Source organism: Hemiscyllium ocellatum, unplaced genomic scaffold (assembly GCF_020745735.1).
Source record: "Hemiscyllium ocellatum isolate sHemOce1 unplaced genomic scaffold, sHemOce1.pat.X.cur. scaffold_540_pat_ctg1, whole genome shotgun sequence".
NCBI classification, from domain to species: Eukaryota; Metazoa; Chordata; class Chondrichthyes; order Orectolobiformes; family Hemiscylliidae; genus Hemiscyllium; species Hemiscyllium ocellatum.
Window position 1 is genome coordinate 356,348 of NW_026869107.1, and position 15,044 is coordinate 371,391.

Here is a 15,044-nt window from a genome sequence, read left to right on the forward strand (position 1 = left end):
AGATAGGTTGAGGCGGTTAATGTCTCGGTGAAAGTTGGAAATGAAGAGATCGAAGGCAGGTAATAAGCCAGCTTGGGGTGTCCAGGTGGATGGAGTGTGTTGGAGGCCGGAAAAGGGGTTCTCAGAAAATAGGCGGGAATTTTCATTATCAAAATAAGCTCTGAGGCGGAGGCGGTGGGAGAAGTGTTCGATGTCACGGCGTATATTAAATTAATTGATGTTTGGACGGAGGGGAATAAAGGTGAGGCCTTTGCTGAGGACTGATCATTCGTCATCAGTGAGGGGGAGGTCGGGGGGGATGGTGAAAACTTGGCAGGACTGGGAGCTGGGACCAGGCGTAGGTGTGGAGCTGGGGGAGGGGACGGAGCCTGTAACTGGAGTGGTTGTTGTGTTAGGGGGGATGGGGATGGAGTCATGAGCAGGGGTGTTGCTCCTTTCAGGGTTCTCGGGGCAGGGATGGTGACAGTGGGACCTGGGGGTGGTGTCAGCAGAATGCAGGTGAGTGGTGTTGGTGGGGACAGAAGTGTTGGCAAACACGGCAGTGGGGGGGGCGCGGAAGTCATTGAGTGTGTGACATCAGCGATGATGTGAGGGGCGGAAGTGATGTCACTTGTGGTGTATGAGGAATGCTGAGGGGCGGAAATGGCATTTACTTTATTTTAACCAATAATTTCCTGTCACAAATCTGTTTGATAATGTCGTATTTTAATTAAACTCCGTCCTTTACTGTTTCTTTCTTTTGGTCTTCATCCACATCTCCATGGTGTTCCAATATTTCAACCTTTCTCTTTGGTCTTGGGAATTTCCATTCACCTCAGACCTGTCCCCCTCCTCATCTGTGTCCGTTTATAGCACACTGCATAATCCTGGTACCAGAGGAGCCTATCCCAATAAAATAGCTCAGTCCTCCCTGAGTACTGGGAGCAGTGCTCACTGGTCAGAACCACTTCTAATGATACCATTGTGTGATCCTGACACCTTCCAGCACTCTGCTGATATCACTCAGCCTCTCTCCATGTGATATCCCTCACTGTGTGGGTCTAATTGCTGCCTCGGTCAGCGCCTCTCACTCTTGCAGCTACTCCAGATCCTGAGCCAACAGCATTCCCCACTCCAGAGGGAAGCAACTGCACAGTCCATAGATGCAGACTGGGATTTTCCAGATCTCTGTGGGACTCAGTGACATTCTCCATGGGTAACCTTCATTGCATTAGTCTAATTTCCCATTCTGTCTACTTCTCTGTCTCCTGTAGGTATTCCTGATGTCCCTGACTCAACAGAATTCCCAATTCCTGTCTCGTCCATCACCACATTGAAGACGGTTGGTCAGCCAGAGAGAGATGGAGAGTGAGATCTGGATCCTTCAGTGAATCCTGCAGCCGGTAAGATCACTCACAGTAAACAGTACAGGGAGGGGTTCATGGGCATTAATTCAGTCCCTGAGGGCATGATGTAGGAACAATGCTGGGCAAGGAACATGAGAAAAATCTCAGGCTTCATTATCACCACCTTCTCTGTAAATTCATCTGTTCCACAGAACCCTCCCTATGTCTGTCATTTTCTCCACTGTCTGTTTCATTGATACCACTTCCCCTATCTCTATCAGCCCCTACAATCCTGCTTATCCCTGTAAGCTCCTCATATCAGTAAAACTCTCCAAGTTTCTGCCTTTGCCTTTAATCCTTGGTTCTGTCACATCTCTCCTTAACTGAAGAAAAACAACTCCTCAGTTCCTTAAGCCATCCCTGTCAGTGTAGTCCTTTCCAGACCTGAAAAACCTCCCTGTCTTTGTGACTTTTTTGAACTCCTACTGCTTTCATGATCTCAGTAACCTTCCCCGTCATGACAACAAAAAAGCTCTGTGCCTTAGTAACCTCCTCCAGCTGTTAGACTCCTCCTTATCTCTGGGCACAAAGCAGAGTGACCCTGCTTCTCTCATAAATTAGTTTCTGCATTTCTAATGATGACTATGAGCTCTTCCTGTCTCTGAAACGCACTCAGTCTCTGTAAACTCTGCTGGTCCCAATTGATGTAATTTCCTTCAGTAACTACAAACCTTTATACCTTTAATCTCCTCCAGACGCAACCATACAGTTTATTTCTATAACCTCCATGAGTGATACAGTCATAGACACGTACGGCATGGAAACAGACCCTTCGGTCCAACCCGTCCATGCCGACCAGTTATCCCAACCCAGTCTAGTCGCACCTGCCAGCACCCGGCCCATATCCCTCCAAACCCTTCTAATCATATACCCATCCAAATGCCTCTTAAATGTTGCAATTGTACCAGCCTCCACCACATCCTCTGGCAGCTCGTTCCATATCTCTGTGTGAAAAAGCTGCCCCTTAGGTCTCTTTTATATCTTTGCCCTCTTACACTAAACCTATGCTTTCGAGTTCTTGTCTCCCTGACCCCAGGGAAAAGACTTTGTCTATTTATCCTATCCTATCCATGCCCTCATAATTTTGTAACCCTCTGTAAGGTCACCCCTCAGCCTCCGATGCTCCAGGGAAAACCACCCCAGCCTGTTCAGCCTCTCCCTGTAGCTCAAATCCTCCAACCCTGGCAACATCCTTATAAATCTTTTCTGAACCCTTTCAAATTTCACAACAATTCTTCCGATAGGAAGGAGACTGGAATTGCATAAAATATGCCAACAGTGCCCTAACCAATGTCCTGTACAGCCGCAATATGACCTTCCATCTCCTGTACTGAATACTCTGACCAATAAAGAAAAGCATACCAAATGCCACCTTCACTATCCTATTTACCTGCGACTCTACTTTCAAGGAGCTATGAACCTGCACTCCAAGGTCTCTTTGGTCAGCAACACTCCGTAGGACCTTACCATTACGTGAATAAGTCCTGCTCAAACTTGGTTTCCCAAAATGCAGCACATGCATTTATCTGAATTGAACTCCATCTGCCAGTTAGCCCATTGTCCCGTCTGGTCCAGATCCTGTTGTAACCCTCTTCGCTGAACACTAGACTTCCAATTTTGGTGTCATTTGCAAACTTACTAACTGTACCTCTTATGCTCGCATCCAAATCATTTATGTAAATGACAAAAGTAGAGGACCCAGCACCAACCCTTGTGGCACTCCACTGGTCACAGGCCTCCAGTCCTAAAAACAACCCCCACCACCACTCTCTGTCTTCTACCTTCGAGCCAGTTCTGTATCCAAATGGCTAGTTTTCCCTGTATTCCAGGAGATCTAACCTTGCTAATCAGTCTCCCATAGGGAACCTTGTTGAATGCCTCACTGAAGTCTACATAGATCACATCTATCACTCTGCCCTCCTCAATATTCTTTGTTACTTCTTCAAAAAACTCAATCAAGTTTATGAGACATGATTTCCCATACTGAAAATGTGTTGCTGGTTAAAGCGCAGCAGGTCAGGCAGCATCCAAGGAACAGGAAATTTGACGTTTCGGGCACAAGCCCTTCATCAGGAATTCCGGATTCTAGATGATTTCCCACGCACAAAGCCAAGCCAGTCCTTGCCTTTGCAAATACATGTGCATCTTGTCCCTCAGGATTCCCTCCAACAACTTGCCCAACACTGAGTTCAGGCTCACTGGTCTATAGTTCCCTGGCTTGTCCTTACCACCCTTGTTAAACAGTGGCACCACGTTTGCCAACCTCCAGTCTTCCGGCACCTCACCTGTGATTATCGAGGATACAGATATTTCAGCAAGAGGCCCAGCAATCACTTCTCTAGCTTCTCACAGATTTCTCGGGTACACCTGATCAGGTCCTGGGGATTTAATCACCTTTAACCGTTTGTAGACATCCAGCACTTCCTCCTCTGTAATCTGGACATTTTGAAAGATGTCACCATCGATTTCCGTATAGTCTATATCTTCCATATCCTTTTCTACAGTAAATACTGATGCAAAATATTCATTTAATATCTCTGCCATTTTCTTTGGCTCCACACAAGGGTAGCCTTGCTGATCTTTGTGGGGCCCTATCCTCTCCCTAGTTACCCTTTTTTCCTTAATATATTTGTTAAAACCCTTTGCATTCTCCTTAATTCTATTTGTCAGATCTATCTCATGTACGCATTTTGCCCTCCTGATTTCCCTCTTAAGTATACTCCTACTGCCTTTATACTCTTCTAAGGATTCCCTCGAACTTTCCTGTCTATGCCTGACATGTGCTTCCTTCTTTTTCTGAACCAAACGCTCAATTGTTCAGTCATCCAGAATTCCCTATACCTACCAGCCTTCCCTTTCACCCTGACAGGAATATACTTTCTCTGGATTCTTGTTATCTCATTTCTGAAGGCTTCCCATTTTCCAGCCGTCCTTTTAGCTGTGAACATCTGCCTCCAATCAGCTTTCAAACGTTCTTGCCTAATACCGTCAAAATTGGCCTTTCTCCAATTTAGAACATCAACTTTTAGATCTGGTCTATCCTTTTCCATCACTATTTTAAAACAAATAGAATTATGTCGCTGGCCCCAAAGTGTTCCCCCACTGACACCTCAGTCACCTGCCCTGCCTTATTTCCTACGAGTAGGTCAGGTTTTGCACCTACTCTAGTAGGTACATCCACATACTGAATCAGAAAATTGTCTTGTACACACTTAAGAAATTCATCTCCATCTAAACCTTTAACACTATGGCAGTCACTGTCAATGTTTGGAAAGTTAAAATCCCCTACCATAACTACCCTATTATTCTTACAGATAGCTGAGATCTCCTTACAAGTTTGTTTCTCAATTTCCCTCTGACTATTGGGGGGTCTATAATACAATCCTAATAAGGTGATCATCCCTTTCTTATTTCTCCGTTCCACCCAAATAACCTCCCTGGATGTATTTCTGGGAATATCCTCCCTCAGCAGGGCTGTAATGCTATCCCTTATCAAAAATGCCACTCCCCCTCCTCTCTTGCCTCCCTTTCTATCCTTCCTGTAGCATTTGTATCCTGAAACATTAAGCTGCCAGTCCTACCCATCCCTGAGGTATGTTTCTGTAATTGCTATGATATCCCAGTCCCACGTTCCTAACCATGTCCTGAGTTCATCTGCCTTCCCTGTTAGGCTCGTTGCATTGAAATAAATGCAGTTTAATTTATTCGCTCTACCTAGTCCCTGCCAGTCCTGACTGTTTGACTCACTTCTGTTCTCAGCCGTACCTGTCTCAGATCCAGCTCCCTAAATCCTCCCTGTGATTGTTACCACGTCCCATCCCTGCATTCCTCCAAATCCCTGTAAAGTCCTCCAATTCCTAAAACCCGCCCTGTATCTGTCACCTGTCCCAACTTCCACAACCCTCCCTATCTCTGTAAGATACCACCCCCGTCCCAGTTACTACAGCCCGCTGTATCACTAAATGCCATCGTCACTATAATATCAGAGTACGTGTGAAAGCAGGAACACTGTACTGGGTTAGATTATCAGCCCTGATCATATTGAATGGTGGGACCGACTCTGTGTTCAAATGGTCGATACATGCTCTTCTTTCCTGTGCTTCTCTATAAACTTACTATCTATATCACCTCCTTCAGTACCCACAGCCCTCCCTATCTCCATACACTCCTTCAGTCCCCACGACTCTTCCTATCCATGTAACCTGAATCCTTCCCCACAAACCTCCCTAACTCCATAAACTCCAAAAGGCCCTACGACCCTCCCAATCTCCATAATCTCATCCATTTCTGACGACCCTCCCATTCAGAGTAACCTCCTTCAATTCCCATGATCCTCCTGATCTGTGCAACTTCCTTCTGGCCCAACAGCCATGCAGATCTCTTTGTCCCCTTTCAGGCCCCACAGCACTCCCTATCTCCATGATGTTCTTCAGTCACCACTGCACACACTATCTCCATAACCTCATACAGTCCCCACATCACTCCCTATTTTCATAATGTCCTTCAGTCCCCATGACCTTCCTTATTTCCAAAACATCTATTACCTGGTGAACCTGTAAGCTCCCTTTTTCAGTTTGTTAAACACGAACCCCCATAACCCTTTTTGCTGCCAGTCTGAAACCAAACAGTGTTAGCCTGACAGTAGGTCGGGAGCTAAAATATGTTTGAAAGGATATGTCAGTGAACAATAACTGGACCCCCAGAAACACTTATAATAAAAAGAGAATGTGGCTTTAAGCCTGTAGGATTGTATTTTTATTGGCGTGAGTATAAATGGCAGAGTAGATACGGGTGTAGGGGTCGTTGTACCGAGGATACGGTTTATTTGAATTTTCAGAAACCTTTACACAAGTTTCAATAAAGGCTAAAGAGTAACTTGGTAGAAAATAGGGCACCTTACCTTGAGGTGGTTGAGGTATTAGACAAAATAGTGATGTCAGTATTTAGTGTGGAGAAAGACATGGAATCTCGGGAACTTGAGGAAATGAATAGTGATGTCTTGGAAAGAATCCTCAACAGAGAAGAGAAAGTGCTGGAATCTTAAAGCAAATAAAGGTAGATCAATCCTCAATAGCTCATTCAGTCTATCCTTGAATATTCATGGGAAGCTAGGGAAGAGATTGTGGTGTCCCTAACAGAGATATTTATATTATCAATAGACACAATGAGTTACCGGAAGAGTGGAGGGTGCCTAATGCTATTCCATCACTTTAGGTCTGCAGGGAAAAACCAGAGAATAACAGCCCAGTGAGCCAGTGCTAGCTAAGTTGTTGGAGGAGATTCGGAGAGAAAGGAGCGACATATATTTGCAAAGGCAAGGGCTGATTAGAGATACTCAGCATGGCGTTGTGAGTGGGAAACCGTATTTCACAAACTGGATTGACTCTTCGAGGAGGTGGCCAAGAGATAGATGAAGGCAGAGCAGTCAGCGTTGTCTACGTGGACTTCAGCAAAGCATTTGACAAGGTTCCAAGGGATGTAGCACATCTCGTCAAGATGAAGAATGAAGCTAAACCGAAGGTTGAGGAACGAAGGATCAGAAGCAGGGCTCTAGAGAGTTACATGGGCCAGCACGGTGGCTTAGTCGTTAGCACTGCTGCCTCATAGCACCAGGGACGCGATTACAATTCCAGCCCCGGGCGACTGTCTGTGTGGAGTTTGCACATTCTCCCCATGTCTGTGTGGGTGTCCAACAGGTGCTCCGGTTTCCACCCACAGCCCAAAGATGTGCAGGTTAGGTGAATCAGCCATGCGTTATTCAAGAAAGGGAATAGAGATAATCCTGGGAACTACAGACCTGTCAGTCTTCTGTCTGTGATGTGCAGATTATTGGAGACTCTGAGATACAGGATTTATGATTCCTTGGAAAACCATAGTTTGATTAGAGCAAGTCAGCATTTGTAAGGGACAGGTCATGATCACAAATCTTATTGCATCCTTTGAGAATGTGACAAAACACATGTATGGCTCATTGAGAAAGAACAATGCATGGGATATATGGAAACCTGTCTGTCTGGATACAGAATTCCTGGCCCATAGAAGACAGAGGGTGATGCATTCAGCCTGGAGCTCGGTGACCAGTGGTTTTCTGCACGGAGAGGTTACAGGACGTCTGCTTTTGGTAATTTTATGAATGACTTGGATGTGTGAGTGGAAGATTGGGTTAGTAAGTTTCTCAATGACATGAAGGTTGGTGGAGTGGTGAATAGTGTGGATGTCTATTGGAGATTGCAATGGGACATTGACAGGATGTAGAGCTGGGCTGAGAAGTGGCAGATGAAGTCAAATCTGGAAAAGTGTGAAGTGGTGTATTTTGGAAGGTGAGACTTGAATGCAGAATACAGGGATAAAGGCAGAATACTGGATAGTGTGGAGGAACAGATCAATCTTGGGTTTCATGACCAGAGATCCATCAAATTTGCCACCAAGCTGAGAGTGTTGTTAAGAAAGAATATGTTGTATCGGCTTTCATTAGCTGGGGGATTGAGTTTTAAAGCCATGCGGTTATGCTGCAGCTCTATACAGCCTTGTTTAGATCCCAATTAGAATATTGTGTTCAGTTTTGATCCCTTCATTACAGGAAGGATGTGGAAGTTTTAGAGAGGGGAAAGAGGAGATTTACCAGGACGCTGCCTGTACTGGAGGGCATGTCTTATGAAGAAAGGTTGAGGGAGCTAAGGCTTTTCTCATAGGAATGAAGAAGAGTGTGCTGTGATTTGATAGAAGTAAACAAGATGGTGTGAGGCAAAGATAGAATGAACAGTGAGAGACCTCTTTATCCCACGACATACATGGTACCAGGGGGCATAATTATAAGGTGATTGGAGGATGTGTAAGGGGAGATTTCAGATGTAGGTCCTTTACACACAGAGTGGTGGGTGGGTAGAATGAGATATTTTAACAGACTCTTGGATAGGCACATGGATGGTAGTAAAATGAAGGGTATGTAGGTTAGTTTGATCTTACCGTCGGGTCAAAGATGGGCATGGCTTCATGGCCGAAGGGTCCTGTGCTGTACTGTTCTGTGTTGTATGTTCTGTTTGGTAAACTGTGTAATAAGCTCAGATCAGTGTAAAAAGGTATAGCATTCAGGAGGAGCTAGTCAATTGGATACAATATTGGGCTTGATGGTAGGAGACAGAGGGTGATGGGAGACATGTTGTTTTTCTGACTGGAGACATGTGACCAGTGCTGTAGTGGGTCCCCTGTTATTTGTCATTTGGATAAATGGTTTGGATGGGAATATTGGTTTTGTGGTAAGTAAGTTTTTTGAGTGACACTGAAATTGTTGGTAAAGTGGACAGTGAAGAAAGTTGTCTATGATACAACAAGATTAACAGTACTGCTGGGATAGTGGGCTGAAGAATAGCAGATGGAGTGTTCCAATGTTGTGAAACAAACCAGGGCGGGACCTGTACAGTTAATGTTCGGGCCCTGGGGAGCGGTGTCAGTCAGAGACCCAGGGATGCAGGTACACAGTTCTTTGTAAGTGGTGTCACAGGTAGACAGGCTGGTGAAGCAGGCGTTTGGGGTGGTTACCTTCTTTGGGCACAGCACTGAGAGTAGGAGTTGGGAGTTGGGATGTCATGTTGTGGCTGTACATAAAAGCATTGTTGACCAGTAGGAAGTACTCATCTGTTTCACTTACATCCTTTAGAGAAGAACATCTGACATTCTAACCTGGTCTGGCCTGCACGGGACACCAGATCCACAGCAATATGGCTGACTCTGTGCTATACTCTGGGTAATTAGCAGTGGGGCAAAGAACGTTAGTCCAATCAGTGACATCCACATCCCATGAATGAATAAATAAAAATACCTATGTCCCTCCCTACCGCTGCAAACCTCTCCAGCTGCAGCAATCTGTACTGGCTTTGTAACACCGTTCAGGCCCTGACCACTCTCTGTAACACTCGCACCACCTCCAGCACCTTCAGCTCTCCCGGTTCCTGTTGTGACATAAAACCTTGACAATTATTCCCTCTTCCATCAGATCTCCTCCTGCGAGCAGATCCTTTGCAATCCCTTTAAAACTTACTCCTAAAATATTCTCTCACTTCAGGACAAAGTACATTTTGGTGATCCTCTAAGCCCGATTATCTAATATGATCCTTTTTACTTGAGTGAGGGACCGATGGGGATTTCTTGCTGAGGATTTGTCTGTTTCAATGGAATGTCCTTTTGTTGAGTGTTTTACACTGCTCCTTCAAATGTTTTCCACTGCTCATTTACAGGCACATATTTCAGTCTGTTTAGCCTGTTTACCTTGGTCAGTTCTCCTCTCCAACTCATGTTATTGGTTATTTTTGTTTCTACTTGTAGCTTGTCCTTTCTGTGAATCATTTTAAAACTTTATCTTTCTTTAAACTGCACTTTATCACAATTTCGCAGAGGATCTCTCCCGGTGACATTACTCATTCACGAAGTTTGATCACGGTCGCTCTGAGATAGTTTTGTCCCTCGCCAGTTGCACAATTTGTTTTTCAAAGAAACAGTGAAAACTAATTCTCTGAACTCCTCTTCCAATATCACTGTTGTCAGTGTGACTGTCCCAGATTATGGGAATATTGATGTTTCCCAAAATTGTCGCAATATGTTTGTTAAAATAATTCCAAAGAGTTCCTGTTTAATGCAGTGATGAGCCATGAAATGCTGTTCGGTGGCTAAACCTGTTCTGCTGCTTGTAGCTTGGCAGGTAGTAGCCAGAATTTACATTCATACTGACTCTACTTCATGATCTGATGCCAAATGCTTTCTCTGTAATGCCTTTCTTACCCATTATTGTTCGTGTTGCCCACTTTGCCTGAGTTTCCGCAAGGTTGTGATCCATTGAATATTTATGTCCACCTTTTGTTCACCCTGTAACCACATTTCTCTGGTTTCTAAGCCTCTTTTATCTCAGTGTCACAAATCCATCCACCTTATTGATAAGACTTCGTCCATTTAAAAAAAAACCCATAATTTACTCTTTCCCACAATTTCTTATAACAAACCTATTCACTGATGTACAGTTTTAGTTCAACTCTGTCCCATCCTGTTCCTTTCCGATTGTCTTCAGTCACATCCCCATGCTGTTCTGATGCTTCACCTTTTTTCTTTGGACTTGGAAATCTCCTTTCACCCGAACCCTGTCCCTGCATCCTCTATGTCACTTTAAAGCCCTGTTCATAAATCAACTGACATGTTTGGCCAGGACACTGGTCCCAGCACAGTTCCAGTGGGACCATCCTCATGGATTTTTTTTATAAATCAGGTAGGGGATGTGGGTGTCTCTGGCTGACCAGCCTTTGTAGCCCAGCCCTATCTGCCCATGAGCTGAGTAGCTTGCTTGGCCATTTCAGAGGGCAATTGAGAGGCAAACACTTTCCTGTAGGCATGTCATGCAGACTACATGAGGATGATCAGACCTCGTTGTCGAAAGGACAAGTGGGCGGCACGCTGGCTCAGTGCTGAGAACTCCTGCCTCACAGCACCAGGGTCCCAGGTTCGATACCAGCGACTGTGTAGAGTTTGCACATTCTCCCCGTGTCTGCGTGAATTGCCTTCAGATTCTCCGGTTTCCTCCAACAGTCCAAAGCCGTGCAGGTCAGGCGAATTGGCCATGCTAAATTGTCTATAATGTTAGGTGTATTAGGTGGAGGGAGATGGGTCTGAGTGGGCTACTCTTTCGAGGGATGGCGTGGACTTGTTGGGTCGAAAGGCCTGTTTCCACACTGGAGGGAATCTAATCTAAGAGATTGTGATTTTTGTACATCAGCAATGGTTTCATATTTGTTTATGGATTGTTAATTGCTATTTTTAAAATTATTGATTTTAAATTCCACCATATCTTATGATTGGATTCAAACCTGCCTCCCCTGAGCACTAACTGAGGTTTTGGACAAATGCCCTAACAATAATGTTACTGGGTCATCACTTCACCTGCTCACTGGTTGTTCATCCCTGAGCACTGATACATGAAGCTAAACCCATTCTTCCAACATGATTGTGTGATCCTGAAGCCTTCCAGCACTCCGGTGATCTCTCTTAGTCTCTCCCCATGTGGTATCCCTCCCTGTGGGTCTAATTGCTGCCTCTGTCAGTGTCTCTCACTCTTGCAGCTACTCCAGATCCTGAGCTAACAGAATTCTCCACTCCAGAGAGACGCAACAGCACAGGCCAGGGATGGAGCTTGGGATTTTCCAGATATCTGTGGGGTTCATTTCCATTCTCCTTGTGTAACCCTCACTGCATCAGTCTAATTTCCCATTCTGTCTATTTCTCTGTCTCCTGTAGGTACTCAGGAAGTTCCTGACTCAATAGACTTCCCAACTGCTGTGTGTCTCATCCATCACCTTATTGTAGATGGTTGGTCAGCCAGAGAGACAAAGGGCAGAGAGATCTGGAACCTTCAATAAATCCTGCAGTGAGGTAAGATCACTCACAGTGCACAGAGCAGGGAGCACAGTGCAAATATTGGCTAACGATACATGATATAGATACAGTGCTGCGTGGGGAGCACAGTATAGACACACACCATGCTCAGTCACCACATCTACTTTAACTGAAATTGCACTGAGACAGCATCGGAAGTTCATAGTTATCAATCCAGGCCTGTGCTGTCTCAGTGAGCGTCAGGACAACAGAGGGGAGAGTAGGCCTCCGACGAGATGTTGTGAATGCTGCCTGGGATCTTTCTGTTCTGTGGTCTCCCTCTAACACTGTACTAAGACTCACTACTCTGCAAAACTGTATCTGTGGCATGGCTTGTGCACCAGTGTCTTCAGTCAGTTTTAACTCCTACAATAGTCCCTGGCCCTGTAACCTGCTCCATTCCCGATAGTCCCTCCACATATTTGAAATGTACTGCATTCCAGAATACCATCCCTCTCACTGTAACTTGCTTCAGTGTCTACAACATGCCTTATTTTGGTACACTAATCCTCTTTAACTGGATACAGAGTGATATAGCACGGAAACAGAACCTGTGGTCCAACTCCACAATGCTGCCCATGTTTCCTAAACTGAATAAGTCTCAATTGCCTGCATTTGGCCCTTAGCTCTTCCAACCTTATCCTCTCCATGTTCCTGCCCAAATGTCTGTTCCATGCTGTAATTGTTCTTGTTTCTCGAATGTGCCTGAGGCAGTCTGTTCCGTCTATGCACCATCCTCTGTGGGTAACGTTCCCCGTTAACTCCCTCTTTAAATCCTTGCTCTCTCACCTCCTGCTTATACCCTCGAGTTTTGGACTCACCTACCCTTGGGTATTCATCATTCTTAGGTCACCCCGTGGCCTCCTCTGCCCAAGGGAAATATTTAGGACAATGATACAAATATCTCCAACGTATGTAACAAAGTGCTGGCCAATGTCGACAAGTGTGCCAAATGCCGCTTTCCCCACCCTGTCCACCTGGTATGCCACTTCCGAGGAACAATGTAACTTGCACCCCCTGGTCTCTCTCTCTCTTTCTTTCTTCGACAACCCTGGCCAGAGCCCTTCCATTAACTGTGTTAGTCCTCCCTGGTTTGTCTTAACAAAATCCAACATCTGAATTAAACTCCATCTTTCATTCCTTGGTCCACTGGCCCAGTTGGTCAAGATCCCCTTTGATAACCGTATTTACTGCCCACTACACCATTAATTTGATCATCAACAAACTTTCACACAATCACTCCTATATTTTCAACCAATTCCTTTATGTAGATGATGCACATCAGTGGACCCAGCCCTGATCCTTTATTCAATAAAGGAATAAAACCATATTCTTGTCATAGAGCCATACAGCATAGAAACTGACCCTTCAGCTGATACTCGCTCGAAACGTCGAATTCTCTATTCCTGAGATGCTGCCTAACCTGCTGTGCTTTGACCAGCAACACATTTGCAGCTGTGATCTCCAGCATCTGCAGACCTCATTTTTTACTCTTCAGCTGATACTCACCATGATCTGAAACTAAACTCTTCCCAGCTGCCTGTTGCTGGCCCATATAACTCCAACCCTTCCCTATTCACCTGTTTATCCAAATACCTTTTAAATGTTGTAATTGTACCCACATCAACCCTTTCTCAGGACGTTCATTCCACACTCAAACCACCCTCGGTGTAGCAAATAGCCCCATATCTTTTTTTTGAACATCTCTCTCCTCTAACCTTAAAATGTGGCTCCTCCTCTTGAGACTCCCCCATCCTGAGGAAAAGGCAACGACCATTAAATTGATCTATATTCCTCATTTTTTTCATAAACCTTTATAGTATAATGTCTCAAAATCCAGGCTCCAGTGAAAAAAGGCTCAGACTATCCAGCCATTTTTCAGAACTGAATCCTTACATACCCAGCAATATCCTGGTAAATCTCTTCAGAATGCCCTGCAGCTTAATAATACCCTCCCTGTTAACTGGGCGACCAGGACTGGATAGAGTATTGCAGAACAGGCCTCACAAATGTCTGTGCAATCTCAACATGACGTCCCAATTCCTCAACTCAATGGACTGAGCAATAGTCAGGCATGCCAAGCACTGTCTTATCCATCCTGTGATGCATTCATCAAGAATTATGTACCTGAACCCGGAGGTCCCTCTGCTCTAAAACACCAACCGAGGCTCGAACATTAATTGTATAAGCTCTACCCTTGTTTGTTTTACAAAATGCATTGCCTTGTATTTATTCAGATGGAATTCCATCTCTAGTTTTTCAGCCCATTCACTCACTTCATCAAGATCCCTTTGTAATCTCAGAAAACATCCTTCACTGTCCATGACGCCACCCTCCAGCCTGCCAGCCCATCACACATAGTACACGTACGTTTGTTAGGGGCTCCAAAATTTACTCCCTAGCATTCCACAGTGTCCTGTGATACACTTAATCAGGTTCTGGGACAGGCCATAGCTTTGTGTTTTAAAACCTCCAGCACCACCTCTTTTCAAGTCATAGAGATATACAGCATAGAAGCAGACCCTTTGGTCCCCAACTCGTCCAGGCTGACCAGAAGACCTAAATAAATCCATTCCCTTTTCCAGCATTTGGCCCATATACGTCTACACCCTTGCTATTCAGCTGCCCATCCAGATACCTTTTAAATGTTGTAATTGTATCAGTCTCCATTACTTTCTCTCTCAGCTCATTCCATACACACATCACCATGTGTGTGAAGACGTTGTCCATTCAGTCCCTCTGTAAACCATTCACCTCTAACCTTAAACTTATGCCCTCTAGTTTTGGACTCCCCAAATTCTGGGAAAAGGCCCTGAATGCTTACCCTATCCATACCGCTCATGTTCATATAAACTTCTATATGGTCATCCCTAAGCCTCCGATTCTCCAGTGACAGTAACCCCAGCTTATTCAGCAACACCCCGGGCAATATCTCGTAAATCTTTTCTGAGCCCTTTCAAGTTTCACAACATCCTTCCTATAGCAGGGAGACTGGAATTGCAGAGGACTCCAAATGTGGTCTAACGAATTGCTCTTGGTCCCTGAGGTCCCCGGTCTTTCTCCACAGTAAGTTCTGGGGTGAAAAAAATGTTTAGGATCTTAGCAAATATCCTGCAGTTCCACACATCGATGGCATCATTGATCTTTAATGGATACTATTTTGTCCTGAGTTACTTATGCACTCTTAATATACTGATACAATCACTTTTGGATTCCCCTTTCCTTCTCTGCTGAGGCTATTTCTTG

At 44.9% G+C, this 15,044-nt stretch overlaps 1 long non-coding RNA gene across 1 annotated transcript in view; it reads left to right on the top strand.

The window, feature by feature from the left end:
* Nucleotides 1-1,285: 1,285 nt before the first annotated feature.
* The window catches only part of LOC132813924 (uncharacterized), a 43,509-nt gene continuing 29,750 nt past the window's right edge, over nucleotides 1,286-15,044 (top strand). The window contains exons 1-2 of the long non-coding RNA XR_009644216.1: nucleotides 1,286-1,382; nucleotides 11,661-11,795. This is a non-coding gene — a long non-coding RNA (uncharacterized LOC132813924). The remainder of the gene's footprint in view (nucleotides 1,383-11,660; nucleotides 11,796-15,044) is intronic.